General features: G+C 45.4%; 1 protein-coding gene and 1 pseudogene across 1 annotated transcript in view; both read left to right on the top strand.

Annotated features, from left to right (window-relative positions):
* ELAC1 (elaC ribonuclease Z 1) overlaps positions 1-16107 on the top strand; it is a 470823-nt gene that overhangs the window by 427286 nt on the left and 27430 nt on the right. The window lies entirely within an intron of this gene.
* Positions 12531-14076, top strand: LOC102735022 (protein NipSnap homolog 3A pseudogene; annotated as a pseudogene).

Genomic DNA, 16107 nt, shown 5'->3' with positions numbered 1-16107 from the left:
CACCCCACCCCCCACTCCAACAACACTCAGTTTGTTTCCTGTGATTAAGAATTCCTCATATCAGTGAGATCATATGATACATGTCTTTCTCTGTTTGACTTATTTCACTCAACATAATACCCTCCAGTTCCATCCACGTCGCTGGTGATGTCTTCTTGGCCGGTTTTGTCCACTCTCTGTGCCTCTCTGTATTTGTGAAATGAGGGGAAATGTCAGGCTGGGGAGTGGGGAGATTTTCAATGGCAGGCCTCTTGGCTCCCTCCCTTCCACACTGCTTGGGTAGCTTGCTACTTTGTTTATGTATCAGAAGAGCCTCTTGCCAGGCAGGATAGGAAGCTGGACTATGGGGAGTTGATGACTAATGCAGGCGTCTCTCCCCTTACACCTGGGAAGAAAAGCCAGCTCAGGCCACCTGGAATAAACAAACAATGCTCTCTTTTGGGTTTGCATCTTTTCCACACCTTACCCCCTGTTGCTCCTCCTCCTACCAGAAACTTAATGGAATCCTGATACCCTGTTTTCTCATTCTAACAAGGTGCATTAGAAAATTTAATGTATCCATAAGTATTCATCATATAGTTACTCCTCTTCCAAATGTCTCTGCATAGAGTTGTAAGAGGAGCAGTGTCCTTGGACTCTAGAACCATGTATATTTCTGTTCAACTCTGGCTCTTTTCTAGCTGTGTGAGCCTGGGCAGGTGTCTCTACCTTTCTGAGCCTCAGAAAGGGGACATCTGCAGCACGGGGACAGTAGGCCCATCTCACGTTGTTGAGACAGCAGTTACATGAGGTGATGTGCAGAAGGCACCTAACACAATGACATCACAGTAGAAAAATATGGCAGCAAGCCGGCACTAGAAAACTCGGTGATACCTTGGCTCGCTTTGTCTTTCTAGCATCCTTGAAATTCACTCTCTGTGTATTTCTGTTCAAATAAGTGGCCCATCTTGCCTCTAAGCATGGAGCTGGACACTGCTAGAAATGAGGCTGAGACAAATGGAAAACAGGAGTGAAAACATGAATACATCCATACACCTGGGCCCATTCCAGCCGTGACTGCAGCCTTGTACGCTGTTTGTAGCACTCATACTCTTAGGCTGGAGGAGCTTTGAACCCATGGCTGGGTTTCCTTCTTCCCCTAACCATTGTGATTTCCCTCCAGCACTAGGGTCTGATCTGGACTGCATGACCCTAACTGTAAGCCCAGCCGGGCTCTGGGGGAGGTGGTTCTCTCCTCCTTCTCATTGCTGACTCCTCTCCCTCCCTGGAGGGTCTGAGTGGAGGTGGGGAATCCAGCTCACCCATGATGATGACGACATGTGTCAGGCCTGTGAGAAATGGGGCAGAACGAGCACACTGTCAGCCTGCCCTTCATGCAGCTCAGCTCTGCCTCACCTTTCATGTTTTGAGCTCCACTGTGGGAATGTGGGGTGGGGTGGGAGGAAGGACTGCCCAGGGACAGGTGGGCTCTTGCCAGTCCTTCTACTTGATTATGGAGTTTGTCAGCAACAGAAAACCTGTGTGGAAAGGCCAAGAATCTGCAGCTTCCTGTCCGTGGGTGGACAAAGGGGTTTTGTTTACCTGGGAGAACTAGTCTTAGAACCCTGGCAACAGAAGTTTTGGGGCAGAGTTACTCTGAGGTGTCTAATTCAAACCAAGGGCTGGAAAGGCCTTGGATCTACCTGAGAAGGGGAGGCTGGCCTCTGAGCCAGGATGAGGGGTTGGGATTCTACCCAAGGCAAGAAAGGAGAAAGGCCAAAAAGAGAGTCTTCTGTGTCCTGACATGTCAAACTCATTTCCACCTGAGAGACTTGGCATGTTCTCTCCTTGGAATGTTCTCCCTCCCAAATCTGCTTGGCCTCTTCCTCACTTCGTTTAGTGCTTGTCCAAAGGACACGTTATCTGGGAGGGTTTCCTGAAGCCCCTCTCTCTCAATATGTTGAAATGTTATCTCCAAGTGTCCTATTTGGCATATTCAACATGCCTATGAAGTTCCTAAGTTAATATTTGACAAATAAAAGAATGAATATTTTACCAGGAGTGCCCTGACTGCTGAATGTATCTTGCTGGTGATCAATTTCCAGGATATAAGATAGCTGTCTGAATTCAGAATAAACCATAATAGGGGCGCCTGGGTGGCTCAGTTGGTTGAACATCTGACTCTTGATTTCTGTTCAGGTCATGATCTCAGGGTTGTGAGATTGAGCCCATGTCAGGCTCTGCACTGGGCGTGGAATCTGCTTGAGATTCTCTTTCTCCCTCTCCCTCTGCCCCTCCCCCACCTGTGTGTGTGTGTGTGTGTGTGTGTGTGTGTGTGTGTGTGTGTGTGTTTAAAGAATACACTGTAATAACCAAGCAATTCATTGGCTGAAGCTTTCATTTGGCCAAAAGGAATAATACTCAGATGAGGCCTGATAAGAATGGCTTCCTGGGGGCGCCTGGGTGGCTCAGTTGGTTAAGCAACTGCCTTCGGCTCGGGTCATGATCCTGGAGTCCCGGGATCGAATCCCGCATCGGGCTCCCTGCTCGGCGGGGAATCTGCTTCTCCCGCTCCCGCTCCCCCCTCTTGTGCTCTGTCTCTAAAATAAATAAATAAAATCTAAAAAAAAAAAAAAAAAAGAATGGCTTCCTGTTGTCGTGAACTGATGCTATTTATTATTAGGTGTTTGAGGGTTTCCTCTCACATCCTCTATCTCTGTGGAGTTAAACACAGGCTGCTGTTTTTGTAAAGTCATTATTAATCTAGTGTAAAAGGAATCTCAGTTATGATTTCCCTTCTATTTGAGACCTCCTTCTCCAAACAAAATGATGAAGACCATTGTTAGTGGCACAAGATTCACTTTTTAAATTACAGACACATGGCAAGCTTAGGTAGGGTGGAAACGTTTTGCTTTAACCACCCATGTGTATTTTTAATTAAAGAACTTAAAAAAGAAATGCTGTAGAAATGCTAATTATTATGTCTGTATGTCTTATCAGGCTTGGGCAATTTCTAACCAATTGAATTGATCACTGAGAGATTGTTTCACTCTGGTGGAGAGGAAAAAGCAGACAAACTGGCCACATCTCTAGCTCTTTTATGGATCCTATTTATTAAGCTGTGATTGGCTTAACCACAGAGCCAAGTGCATCACAGTCTCACTCATTCACTCTCAAAATATTTACTGATCACCTACCATGTGCCAAGCTTTTCTAGGGGACTTGGCAGTGACAAAAGTGCTGGGCATGTCTGCCTTCATGGAGCTTTCATTCTAGTGGGGGAGAGAGGCAATATCAAAATAAATGAAGTATACAGTATGTCAGAAAGCAACACATACCGTGGAAAAAAGGCAGAACAGGGAGATGGGGGTTGCAGTGGAAAATGGGGTTGTCGGGGTAGTTCTCAGGTGACATTTGATCAAAGACTAAAGGAGGTCAGAGGGCTAGCTGGTAGAGGGACATGCTAAGCAGAGGGAATGGCCAGTGGGAGGACCCAAGCATGTTTGAAGAACAGCAAGGAAATTGCTGTGTCTGTATCACAGTGAGCAACGGAGTGGAATAGGAGGTGGGCCAGAGAGGAAAGAAGGCTCCTATCTCTTAGGGCCTGTGCCCACTGGAAGGACCCTTGTGCTTTATTCCCAGCGAAAGCTGAAGCCTATCCAGGGTTTCACGGAGGAGTGACATGATGTGCCCACATTGTAAAAGGATTCCTGAATTGAATTCTTTGACAGCCTATGTTATTTTGGTCACAACATCCAAATCCAAGAACAGGGCTTGCAGACAAAGTCATTCCTGGGTATAGTGAGGAGCCTGATGCAAATCTCTATGTGTGCTGCTAACACCCACCACCCTTTAAAGCCTCTGTGTTTTATCTCAGGAATGCTAATGACCCAAACCAGGAGCAATAGAGTTATGAGCCCTGGAACACTTTTGGCTCCACAAGGTCAAGATTCTTCACCAGCGCCCCCCCCCCCACTTTTGCATCTCTGATTGAAGAAAGAGGGTGATCCTAGGAAATGGGACAGGGAAGCTCAGCCTGGGATATTCATGCCAATGCCCTGCTGATAAATTCCTGGTCACAGCAAACATCATCTAGAGAATGCTAAGATTTCCTGAATCATTTTTCTCTCCTAAACTTTTGGTATTGATGCAATTGTTCATTTCATGGTTCACAATCTGCTATTTCTGTAAAACCAGGGGTACTTTGTTTAACAGGATTTTTTTAAAAGCTATTTTAAGGTTTGAGAAGCAGCCTGGGAGATGTTTGGAAGCAAAATATTGATGTTGGTATTACTGGGGTTTTGATTTGTCATGAAGACAAAAAGGTAATGAGTCCTAGCCAGACATTTCTGACAAGTGGGATGGGGCAGGATGACCTATTTTGGATGTCCTCAGTGAGACAGAAGAAGAGGGGATCTGAAGCCTTCAGGAGATGGGAATGCTAGAGCGGATTATCATATGACACCAGCTCACCCATCTCCTGACTGTGTTCTCCCTAGAGGGTCCAGGGGGTACTCCCTTCACCAAGCTTGGGCAAGATGCGTTTGTGGGGGGAGGCCCAACATCCTTGGAAAAGCTCCATGGTGGCTCTTCTCTATGGGCCAGGAATGACAGTGGGGACTGCTATCATCAGACTGGAGTCCCTGACTTAAGTGGGGATGATGGAACCTGGGAGCAAGAGGTGATATTTAACTGCCAAAGACAAGGTGGGTGTGGTTACTGAAAGGGTTAGCAGAGCCAAAGGAGTAATCAGAATAGTATGACCAACAGAACATTGCACTGGCCAGTTGATCCTGATATTCCTTGAAAACTGAAACAGATGGGCAGGCCACTAGAGGGTTACTTGATTTGCATGAATGGAAAAACTCTAGATGTGGTGAAGGTCAATAGAAGGTCATGGACCCTAAACCAATTCCCAGACTTGAGCTAGTTCTTAGACCCAGAGGCCCTTAAATGATAGGGAGGAAAAGTCCCATTGAGGAAATCCTACTGCACAGCCAACAGTTTGCATTATCAGTCTTCCTCCTAACCTTCCCTAAAGAGCCTGTGGCTGCTCGGCAAGTTGATCGTGCACAAGGGAAAGGGATGGAGCCAGACTTCTGGAAACTAGTGAACACTGGAGACCCAAAGTGCCATGATCATCCACCAATCAGGTGATCAATGGAGTTGGGTTCTGGCCCACCTCAAAGTGGGCCCTGGGGGTCCCCTAACCCACTCTGTAGTTACTTCTGCAGTTCCAAAGGCCATAGTTGGAAAAAATATCTCCCCAAGTGGGAGCACCCCCATATTGGTTAGTAGTGGTTAGATGATAAAAGCATCTCTTCTTTCAGATTCCTAAATGCTGAGTTTGCCCAGCACTCAGAGCACTTCCAATACGTAGACGGACACTCACTGATGGCTGCCTGTCCGGGCAGCGTCTGCAGGGGGTGACCATGTTGGCTGTCTAGCGGGTGGCTTGTGAGGCCTAGCGAGCTGCGTAGCTGAGCATAACGGGGTACACGGTAGCAGACCGCAAAGGAAGAGGAAGAGAACACTGGTCCTGGTTCTGCCATGACTTCCCTGTGCGTTGTTGGGCAAGTCAATTTGTCTTTCTGAGCCTTGGTTTTCTCATCTTTAAGAAGAAAGGTTGGGCTGGAAGCCAGTGCTTCTCAACCTTGGAGGCATATTGGAATCACTCAGGGAACTTAACCGTTACTAATACCTAGGCTCTACACTAGAGATTTTGATGTAATTGGTTTGAGGTGGGGACCTACCACTGATGTTAACATCTCCTCTGGCAATTCAAATGTGCCTGCTAGACGAGCTCATTCCTCAGGTCCCTACCAGCTCTGACTGGCTGAGCCTCCGCAATGTTCCTCACCAAACAGAAAGAGATCTGGCACATTTGAAGTCAAAGCTCCAAAGGGCCTTTGGAGGAGAAAAACCTGAAAACCCCTATCCCCCATATTAAAATCTGTAGTATTTCTCCTCCGAGGGAGACATTTGATTGGCCAGACTACAGAGAGGTTGGGTTGGGGAAGAGCCCAACTATTTGTTCCAGCCATTGCAATGACATTTTGGAGGGCTGATCAAAGATTTGTCTACCATATGTGCCTGTGTCCTAAACACGGGCCCACATCTGTCCTGTGTTTAATATGCCCCTTGCCATGTCAATGTTACTATGTAGATTCAGAGAGAGACACATATCTTCGCTTCCTGAGGATGCTCTCACTTCTGTGTCTCATTCTTATCTTCATCTCTGGCTAGCCTTTGAAAAAGGGTTGCTCCTATTCTCCGAATAGGAGTATTGGTTCTGGTTTGTGAGCCTGACTCAACCACAAACTAGCTGAGTGACCTCAAAGATGGGCCTCTCTGTTTCCTTATCTTTTAAACGCTTATCTCCAAAGTGTCTTATGGATGAAATGCTCTATACTTTTGTGTCTCACAGTTAGTTTATTCTACTTTGACTTTATTTTCATGTTGTGTCTGGTGTAAGAAAGTGGTCCAGTTTCATGCCTTTGCATGTAGCTGTCCAGTCTCCCCAGCACCATTTATTGAAGAGACTGCCTTTTCCCCATAGTATGTTCTGAAATGCTATAGGCTAATGTAATTTTATCGAAACCTGGCTTATCCACCCAGAATATTAAGCTGAGCTACTTTTCTAAAGCAAAAGGGACTCCAAGCTGTTGCAAACCGATTGTGCGCATTGATAGCCAAGGTGGATTTGTGGAGAGCATCTTTCCAACTTGGTCAACCTTAAAAGAACAGTGGCCTTTTCCTCCTGGTCTCTTCAGGGACAGATAAACCCAGCTTTGAGGCACTTACAGTGAGGACTGCTAGATGGCGCTGTTTCCCCAGATTTCCAGGGAGTCTACCTTTTCAGCAGATGGCTGATGTAGAATTAACAATTAATGTCCATCGTATCAGCCGGAACTGGCAGAAAATATGTTATACTCCAGAAACTACAGAGAACGGAGATTGCTCAAAGACATTCTGCTGCCAGCCTGGTCCTCTGCTGGCCAAAAATGTAATCATACACACAGCCTGTCCCATCCACAATTTGGTCCCACAAATAGGGGCTATTAATAACAAGGGTAAATAAGAAATATCAACATCACTGATTCTTATACTTATTTTCTCAGTCTTATTATTTTATTTTGCAACTTTCCCCTGCATATAACAGAAAACAATCACCGCTGGGTTGGAGGGTGATTATAAGGTAAAACCACATCTGATGTGAGTTCACTTTCACAGCTTAAAATAGGAAACCCACCAGATGAGACACACAGGCGTCTGCTCCGAATTCCTATGGTTGCTGGTAGGATATCTTACCAGAGGGACCCAAGAGATGTGGTGGCAGGTAGAAAAGATTTCTTGGCTTTCCTGATCTTCACTCTTCTGTAATAAGGCCATTTGAGTCAAGGACTCACTACAGATATCACTCTCTTCTCCAAAAAGAAAAGATGTTCTTTGTCACATGAGGAGTTAGGGAAGTCCGAAAGAGGGAAGGGCAAAGAGGTCATTTGGCCCCTACTTAGCTCCGCTTCTTGCATTTTTGCCCTTAATGTTTGCAAGCTTCGTCACCAGTATTTCCACTGATGCCCAGCTGGGGTACCGGAAGGCAAACTCCTCTTTGAAAAACAGAGCTTTAGAGGAGGAGGTACCTCATTTTCTGCTCCCTGCTCCCCTTGTGACTTTTCTGGTAAATGTGGCCATATCAAGGGCTGGGGGGTGAGGCCAGGGCCCAGTGACTTAGGAGGAAGGCAGGGCATGCGGGGGCCTGGCTCTGCAATATGCAACCTCGGCCTTGAGCAGTGGTCCCCCTCCTGTTACCGTCTGGCCCTGACATCTCCTCTGCCCAGAAACCGCAATCTGTCAAAATTAAATCATTTACTGCTCCATTCTCCCTCTGCCACGGCGTTTGCAGCTCACTTTTACAGGCTGGGGAGACGGAAAGAAGGAAACCGACGCATTTTTTTTATGTTTCCCTTCTAGTTTAATTCTGCCTTTCGTGAACTCATGGTATGCATTGTTTAGATTTAGAAAAATGTTCCCAGTGCCAACTCCTCTGGTGTGCATCTAAAAAAATCATTTTCGGTCAACAACATCAACAACTCAGACTCCAGGCTGGCAGGGCCGGAGTGGGGTGGGGGGCTGGGGGGATGCACCACTGGGAAGCAGAGCATCTCCCCTCCTGGCAGGGAAAAGTGAGGCCCCTTGACCAGAGGCGCCAATTACTATTTTAACCACCCTCCCCCATCGCCCCAGAGGCAGCTGGAAAGGAAACCACACGTTGGGAGTTCCCACAGAGTCTTGCTGGCTCCCTGAGGCTTCCAGGCATTTGCCCATCTGGTGAGGCCTCCAGAGCAGGGGGCCTAATTAGGCGTCATCTGGCCACCTGAGAAGGCTCAGTGGGCCTTCCCCCGGCTTCCCCCTCCTCCAGGCAGGACTCCACTCTCCCAGCTGCGGATCTCTGGAGCTTGTTTGGTTGAGCAGCTGCTCAGGCTAATTATTGGATAGCAGGGTCCCCAGGTGGCTGCCTCAGATGGGAAGGGGGTGGGCAGGGAGAGGGCTGAGGGACATAAAGGGACAAGGAAGGGAACAAGATGAGGGGTGGGCAGAGACGGGTCAGAGGGAGTAGAAATGGAGAGCAGAGTTGGATGAGCGTTGCGATTCAAATCTCCTGAGCTGGAAGATGAGGAGGGGTCCCTGACCTGCATCGGGAGAGTGGAATCCATCAGTGGGCCCATCCATGAGAGAACCTGCTGTACCCTCTGCCCTCCCTACCTCCCACCACATCACCATATTCTCTATTCCTGCCCTTTGCTTCCCTATGAGTGCCATCCTCTGCCCAGCCTTGCTCCTTCAGTCCAGGAACTAACCAACCATTTTTCCTTAGGAGAACATGACCTTAGAGCCCTCGTTTGAGGGGCAGGCTTTAGGAAGAGGGTGGTGTTTAACTGGAAATTATTCTTTGCTCTTGTCAGACCTTTCGGCTTGCAGGCGTGTCTGTGTTGTAAGGTGTCTTGTGCCCTGGTGTCCCTAAACCATGGCAGGTGTCCAGTGCCTTTGCTAATAAGTGAACCAGGCTCTGCCCACCCCTTCTCGGGCATTTTCCCTTTGTCTTCTGGGCAATCACCCCGTGACATGAGACAAATGGGAAGAATATTGGGAATTTTAAGGGGAAGCAGAATGGAAAATAAAATTACCCACAAGGGGTTGTGTTGGCGAAAGATGCAACCTTCGGGCCACTGATGTCCCACTGTCAGTTTGAACCCTCACTTACTAGAAAACTGAGCTGAGCCACTGAAACACTTAATTCCATGGATTTCTTCTCTTGTAAAGTAGGATTTTTTGAAGCAATAATATGGTGGGGAGTCAGGGGAACATCCCTGAACTAGGTCACAATGAACTCTAGTTTAATTTCTGGTCCTGTTATATCTGGGCTATGTGATCATGGGTGAATCATTGCATTTCCTCTTTCCTCCAATATTCTCATGGAAAATGGAAGGGAATGTTCTGTGAGTGTGCTAGTTTTCTGAGCATATTAGGAATTAGAATTTTTTGTTTCTGTATTTGGTTTAACAGGGCTTAAGAGGGAATGGCTTTCTCCTGTCTTCTCCCCAAAACAGCCACAGTGCAATTGAAAGCAGTTTTGCTCCAGGAAAGGGAAACTGGTGTATGCAGAACAGCCATTTCGAGATTCATGCGACGTGCCCCAAACTTCAAAGGGGGGCTGTCCAGATGTATGCAAATTAATGACAGCTGTGGCAAGAATTGGAAGGGTGGGGGGATTTTCAAGGTGGCAGGAAGATAATCTTAGGATTTTGAAGCCTTGTCTGGTTCCCTCATCACTGCCTGCCCATCCCTTGTGAATCCAGGGCAGAGGTGGGAAGCTTCCGCCCGCCGTAGAAGGATCCTGAGATTTGGATTCATCAAATGAGATTCACAAACATGAGCAACTCTCTTCAGAACACTAGAATCCTTTGATTCCATTAGTTATAGGCTGTGGTCAGCTTTGCCCTTCCAAAGGGCCTCCGGGTGTAAAACCCAGGTACACAGAGTGGATCCGGAGAAGTGAGCAAAGGAGAAGGATCTTCTTATTAAAGGGTGTCGGCTTTCGGCTGGGTATAGAATTTCTTCAGTGCTGGAGGAAGAGTCCTTGCTGTAAATTACTCTGGGGGCCACTCTAAATCCTAGAGGATAATTGTTGTTATTTTTTGCAGGCCACCAAGCATACTAGTTTTGTCCTCCAGCTCCAATAGAAAATTACCGAATCCTTAATTCAAGCCTGTAGATTCTGCAGGGGGACTGGGGGGTCTGGAGAGTTGATATGGCCCAGCATGTCACTCTGGTGGGCACCTCTCCTGTGTCTCAGAGAGATGGAAACTAATCCTCTGCTTGACTAACTCCCCCCAAAAAGCTGCCCACTGCATTCCATTGTGAGCAGTTCAAGGGCTTAGAAGACCGCTCCTCGCTTTGAACTGAAAGCTGCTTCCCTCAAACTCCTGCTCACTAATCCTGGTTCTGCCCTCTGGAACTACATGGGATAAATATAATCCCCCTTTCAGATGAAAGCTCTTCAGATAGGGGAAGCTGGTTATCACATTCCCTAAGTCTTCCTTTATATAAAACACACATTCCAAGTATGACATGGTGTGAAACTCCCTCAGCATCCTACGGTGGATCTCGGCACGTGCATCCGTCAGGATCCAGGAAACACAACTCTTCCAGTAGAGACAAATTCATGCAGGAGCTGTTTACACAGCTATGGAAGGACTGAGGGAACAGGCAAATGTGAGATGAGGGAGACATTAGTAACTGCAGGAAACAGCTACCACCTTACCAGCTGGAGAGCGAATGAGGGGAGCGTCCCTGAGCCCAGAACCACGGGAGGGCCACCCACGGCAGAGCAGGGACAGTGACGGTGCCAGGACTTTGGAAGGTGGAAGCCCTGAGGGGCACTGTCTCACTGACGCTGGGACCACCAATGCTCTGCTGGCGTTCCTGTGGAGCTTGCAGTCAATCAAGCCCCTATATACATGAAGCAGGTGAGGCCAAATCTGTATTTTTTAAAATGAGTGTTTGGCTCAAGTTCAGGTCTCCAGTGGATCGGTTTCTTTCTTTCTTTCCCAGCAGACTGCCCCTTTCCTCTGGTGATTGTGCCCTTCTTTTTACCTTGGGAAATTGCCCTGCTGCATGCATGTGGCTGGGCTGTCATATGACCCAACATGAAGCAGGGGAGGGGAGGGGGGAGTGAGGAGGGCACACTTTGCAACTTGGGCAGAGATGCTGAGGGACACGTGGTTGGTGGAAATGACCCGGATGAGGGCACTTCTTACAGAAGCAGGTGTTTGGGTTCTCTATTGACATCCCTGGGTTTTTCCAAGACCCTGGTGTTCACCTCTCTTTTTACTATTATTGCAAGCACTTCTCAGTATCCCTCCCATAAAGTCCTTTCTTGCTCAGGTAACCTAGGGTCTATTTCAATTGCTTACAACCAAAGAACCTGGAACGATATGCAGTCTTTATCTGTATTCCTTATAGGCAAGAAGAAACCATCTGGCTCGGTGGAGATTTATCAGATATTGACTGGAAAGCCAGCACACACCAGCTATCCCTCTGTCTTTCTGTCTTCACAATATCAGAAGTTCAGTGAATTACTGCCAACTGGGAAAGTAAACTCCTCTTGGTGTGCTGAAGAGAGCTATCCTTACTGCTATGGAGTTTCAAAATCTGTGATGCAGATGAATGTATGGGAATCAGGTCTGGAAAAAACATTTGTATGTGACGCCTTTGATTTGGTCATATCAAAATGGGCACATCAAAATATAAAAATATCTTTTTCGTTTCCTAGAAATGTGAACAGTGAACACCTCAAAGCCGCATTCCATTCCTGGGTTTGACCTTCCTGCACCTCTAAGATTCACTCAGAAATGGGATGAAGATCAGGAAGTCAGTGTGGATATAATTCTATTAATTGACACTTCAGAAAAATTTCTTAAAATTAAATTGCTTTACACGGCTGTCAAAATATCTTCAAAGCAGTTGCATCAAAATATCATGTATCTGATTTCTATATATCCATATGAGTCATAAACATGTGTCAAATATATGTTTTTTGCAAGAAGAGGACCCCGCCCATCATCACACACTACTTTTCAGATGGACAGAACTGAGTTTATCAATAGCATATATACTCAGTAATTCAACTAGTTAAGAAAACTCTTCGTCATGTAACTGTCATTCAGTCCATGTTTATCCACATTGTCCATAGGGATAGTTCGACAATGACTTCTTGAAGTCTCGACCCAGGAAAACGCTGGCTTCCCTTATAACTTGTCAGCACAGAAACAAGGTTAGTTTGGTAAAGCTTGTTTGATAAAAACCATGGTGGCACCAAGTAATTATGTTCAATCATTATCTTTTAAATATTAAAAGATATTTACTCTTTTAAAAATTGTCCAGGTCCTGGTTTCTAGTAGGGAAGCCATAAGAGGAGGGACCCTTGAAAGGCCACCAACTGGCTGCTCTTCTCAACACTTGAAGCGGCCACCATGCTTGTCTCCTGAGGGGTCTGGCCACATGGCCGTTCACCCTCAGATGTGTTCACCTTTGCTATAGGGGGCCCCAAACAATATGATGGAATACTCTATGAGTTTCATACTTATTGCCTTAAACCTTTAAAGATAAATGAGTTTCCAGAAGATATCATGAAAACCATTCCTCTTTGGACAGCTGACTCTGATTTGGTTGGATTCTGGAGTGCAAACTTTAGAGGCAGAAGGAATAAAGTATTTTATGTTTGGAAGTACGATAGTTTTGCTCATGGAAATGAAGTTCAGAAAGGTTTGACCCAAAATAAAGAATGCCAAGAACAATTTCTCATTCCAAATTTGGCTCTCACTGATAAACAAGAGTTTGAGATTACTTACGTGGTACCAGGGTCCAAAATAGAAAAACCTCCAAAGGAGTCCATGAACTGGTTATTTTCCAGATGACACCTGATTGGGCAGCTCTGTGGGGTGATGCATCTAAGAGGGAAGTTGATGCCCCTGTAGACTTAAGCTACATAAAACCAACTGGTGTTCTCCACCCAGAATACGGAGCAACCAGCAGAGTTCGTGTTCTTTGGTGAAATGAGTGTGGATAGCTGGGAGACCTCAGTCTCATGAGAACCTCAGACTTGTGGTGGCTGTTTGGAAAGATGTCAACTACTAAGTGTCACAGCGGAATATGCTTCTGATTCCGATGTCATTTCACTGTTGAAATAGTTTCCTACTGAAATACGTAGCATTTCATTAAGTGCTCTAAAATGTGTCTGTTAAGGGGCTTAGATTCTCCCAAGAGATTCTCACTTTTATTTGAAGGAGGTGGTAATTTAATTAGCTACGTCCCTTGCATTTTTGAAAGCCTACCTGTCTTTTGCCACGACTGCTTCCGGAGATAGTTCTGTTCATTTCCCCCCTGGCATTTAAGTATCTGTTACAAGTTAGAAATTGTTGCCACTACTGCATGATCTTGATTTTTCATTTCTTTCAGAATATCTCTTCTTCTGTATTTTGACAACCCTTTGCTTTATAACATTTTATTATATTCCAATGATGATGTCACATTTCCATACCTGTGACAGTATTTTCACATTATTTGTACACAATGTCTACCTTTTCATCATGTCTGTTTTTCCGAGATTTTTAAACAATTTCTTTCCTCAGTAAAGTTTATTTGGTGATATCAAATGTGATTCATAAAAATGTATGGGTCAAATATATTTCTTTACTTTGAAAAGTACAGTATCATCTGTATTAATTATTAGTCATTCTAACTTGGAAAATAATGTAATTAGGTCTTGGTATTAAAAAACTTTAGAAGACTTGTTGGTTTATATGGTGAAGTGTGTTCATTTAAAATTAATTTTACTGAGGTTCCTCAAGATGTTAAAAATAGAGCTACCCTACAACCCAGCAATTACACTACTAGCTATTTACCCCAAAGATACAGATGTAGTGAAAAGAAGGGGCTCCTGCACCCCAATGTTCATAGCAGCAATGTCCACAATAGCCAAAGGAGACAGCGGAAGGAGATGTCCTTCAGCAGATGAATGGATAAAGAAGATGTGGTTCATATATACAATGGAATATTACTCAGCCATCAGAAAGGATGAATATCTACCATTTGCATTGACATGGATGGAACTGGAGGGGATTATGCTAAGTGAAATACGTCAAGCAGAGAAAGACATGTATCATATGATTTCACTCATATGTGGTACATAAGTAATAGTGTGGAGGATCACAGGGGAAGGGAGGGAAAACTGAATGGGAAGAATTCAGAGAGGGAGACAAACCATGAGAGACTCTGGACTCCGTGAACCAAACTGAGGGTTACAGAGGGAGGGGGTTGGGGGGATGGGTTAACTGGGTGATGGGTATTAAGGAAGGCATGTGTGGTGATGAGCACTGGGTGTTATACACAACTGATGAATCATTGAACATTATATCAAAAACTAATGATGTACTATATGCTGGCTAATTGAACATAATAATAATGAATAAAATAAAATAATTTTAAAAATAAAATTAATTTTACTAATTTTTACTGCATTTTATTTTAATTTTTTTTATTTTTTAAAGTTTATTTATTTTAGAGAGGGGTGGCGGGATGAGGGAGAGGGAGAGAGAATCACAAGCAGACTCCCCGCCGAGCACAGAGCCCAATGTGGGGCTCGATCCCACAACATTGAGACCACCATGACCTAAGCCGAAACCAAGAGTCAGACTGAGCTCAACCGACTGAGCCACCCAGGTGTCTCAACTTCATTTTAAATCACTACTTAACAAAGATACTTGGGACACCTCTTTGTTTTAAGGAGATATTTATGGCTATGGAAATACTCGCTGGAAGAAAAGTCTACATATCCGTAAAGAAATATTCCCAGGTCTGGATACTTTTACTTTCACCTTTCTGTAATCCACCCATTTCCTTTTTTTTTTTTAAATTGGAGCATGTTCCTGTTCTCCAAAATGCAGCTGCTTATACCCCACACCTTCCTCTGTGGGGCAAGATGTCATCCGCCTCAACGCATCTGAGTGGCCAGATATTTTCCTGTCTCCTTGCTTCTCTCAGGTTTCAATTTCCTATGAACCATATTTGTCCTAGCCTTCCCAGTTTGAAGATCAGTTTCCTCGATAGAGAAAGTAATATAGGAGTTGAATTGCCCTGCTTTTCTCTGCTAGCTTTCAACATGACATCATTTGCCCCCAACCAGCCCTTCCATCCTCCTCCTTCCTGCTCTGACCACGGCCCAAAGCCCCCTTGCAATGCCCTTACACCAATTTTTAAGCCTCAGGGCAATTTGGACTCTGTTTTTCCTAGGATCATTAGGACAGGCTAATATTCCTTGGCTATAAGTGCCTCTTTCCATAGTTTAGGCATTTCTTTTTAAAATCTGGGATTATTAGAGAGCTCTCTGCATGGTTTTTTGTTGTTGTTTGTTTGCTTTGTTTTTTTAAAGGACACTTCCCCTTTTTCTTCTTGATCGATGTCATTTTTTTTGCTATGGACTGAATGTTTGTGTCCCCCCTAACATTCATAGGCTGAAATCTAATCCCCAGAGTAGTGGTATTTGGAGACAGAGCCTTGGGGGGGGGTGATATGGTCCCGAGGACAGAGCCCTCCCGAAGGGGCTTGGTGCCCTGATAAGGAGAGGCCCAGGGGCTGCCCTGTGCCACGTGAAGATAAAAGGAGAAGTCGGCAGTCTGCGCCTCAGAAGGGGGTTTTCCTGAGGACCTGACCATGCTGACACCCTGACCTCTGGCTTCCAGCCTGCGGAACTGTGAGAAATAGATTTCTGTTGTTTATAAACCGCCCAGGCTCTGATACTTTGTGACAGCAGTGCAAATAGACTAAGACATTTGTGATTGTTCAGGTAGAATTCTTTCCTGGGAAACTTCTTTCTTCTTTTAGCCATTTTAACTTTTAGAATGTTGCCAAGGGGTCATACCTACCTTTTCTCTGAACTTTTAGAAACTATTTTTTTCCCCCTAAAATCTAGAATTTATGTCAAATTATGGCCAATGCTCCTGCTGGGGAGCAAGAATGTCCTGTTCAGGGGCACCTGGGTGGCTCAGTTGTTAAGCGTCTGCCTTC

This window comes from Leptonychotes weddellii, chromosome 13 (genome assembly GCF_054177405.1).
Source record: "Leptonychotes weddellii isolate Sample4059 chromosome 13, ASM5417740v2, whole genome shotgun sequence".
Lineage (NCBI taxonomy): Eukaryota > Metazoa > Chordata > Mammalia > Carnivora > Phocidae > Leptonychotes > Leptonychotes weddellii.
This window is presented reverse-complemented; position numbering and strand designations above follow the sequence as displayed.